The 1,639-nt window shown below is 31.5% G+C and overlaps 1 protein-coding gene across 1 annotated transcript in view; it reads right to left on the reverse strand.

Moving 5' to 3' along the window:
• The window catches only part of LOC105460345 (atrial natriuretic peptide-converting enzyme-like), a 10,710-nt gene that overhangs the window by 1,173 nt on the left and 7,898 nt on the right, over positions 1-1,639 (reverse strand). The window lies entirely within an intron of this gene.

Below are 1,639 nucleotides of genomic sequence, written 5' to 3' on the forward strand. Positions count from 1 at the left end.
CTCCCTTCTTTACAACATTGTATTCCTTGTGTTACTTGTCAATGACAGCGTATTGTGAAACTATCTCTCTCTCTCTCTCTCTCTCTCTCTCTCTCTCTCTCTCTCTCTATTTGTCCTACTATGTGCGGACCGTAGATATTCTCTTGCTAGACAGGGACATAATTTTATTATTTGTGATTATTTTACATGGCAAATATCTTCTCCCAATTTTTTGGCCGCGCAAATGTGGTTCTCAGTGATATTATTTATGTTATAGAGGAATCCGAATAGTTTGCATTCAGTATTTTCAATAACCGATGCTTCATCGTATTTAAGCTTTTGCGATCTTCCCCACCCCATGACAAGAGCATTTGCATTTACAAAATTATCATTTGTATGAGCAAGTTTTATGGATTGAATAGTGTCTAAAATGGAAAAAAATATTACATTGGTCATTTCTTAAAATTAGTATTGCAGTATACGTTCGTAATATTGCTTTAGTATAACTTATATTAATAAATTATATAGTATTTTTTAGTAGGGGAAGTACCGAATACTGCCTTGTACTAGGCATTGTTAATCCCCGAACTGATAATAGATGATATAATAATTGCTTACGGTGCCCATTTAAAAGCAAGTGTTTGTCTTTGTGTGAAACGTAAGTTTTCCGACTTCTTTCAGCCAATTAAAAGCTATTTATGAGTGACGGTATATTGAGTGAGACACATATATACAGCGGTATACTCTTATACCTCAAAAACTACTGCTTAAAATAAAAATTTATAAATAACTTTTTTACTTAATTTTTTGAAGACTTACTATAATAGTTTGATTTGCAAATTTCGGGACATCCTGTATATACCGCTCAAAAGACCCAGCATTGGCAGCATTAGAGCAAAAAGTGAACAATCAATTGGTTCAATGAGTTCACCATCTGAACATTATTCACTCGAAAGTCTCGAGTCAAGAAATAATAAGAAAACACTCACGGGAAATTAAAAGGATATCGATTTTATTATTCGATATATTCGATTAATTGTTCACTTTTGTTCTAATGCCGGGTCTCTTGAGCGGTTTTAGTTAAGTCTGAAAACTTTGGCGATTAATTTAAACATTTTTAAACATATTTTGCTAAAATCAATTTTTGGAGCATGTTCGAACACGATTAAAGTTCTAAAAGTCATATAAACAAAAGTAGAATCACTTTTGGGACGTTGAGGAGATGTTTTCTCTAAAACGTTGAATCGTTCCAAGCTAGATTTTTTTGTTGACTTCAGATAGACGATACTTTTCATTTGATATTACTTTCGAACCGGATTCGATGTACCTTTGACGATAATCTCGGTATCACCCTTATATTTTTATTTTAACACTTAAACGCTTATTTATTTACGTATTTTTATACGAATATTGTTTCTATACTTTATTAACTATATGCTGAAAGTAATATATTATTGATTCCCATTTTCGATTCCTTTCAATTTTGAGAAAATCTTAGATGTCCGGTGCTAGGCGCACTTTCCCTGTGTACTAAAGATTATAAAAGGAGCTATACGATTTTTTATTATTAAGTTCTTTTTCTACATTTGTCATTTAAATTATTATTTACTTCCAGCGTATTTTCCATATAAAATAATTAAATAATATCGACGTGTAAATA

Source organism: Wasmannia auropunctata, unplaced genomic scaffold, assembly GCF_000956235.1.
Source record: "Wasmannia auropunctata unplaced genomic scaffold, wasmannia.A_1.0 LD323979.1, whole genome shotgun sequence".
Lineage (NCBI taxonomy): Eukaryota > Metazoa > Arthropoda > Insecta > Hymenoptera > Formicidae > Wasmannia > Wasmannia auropunctata.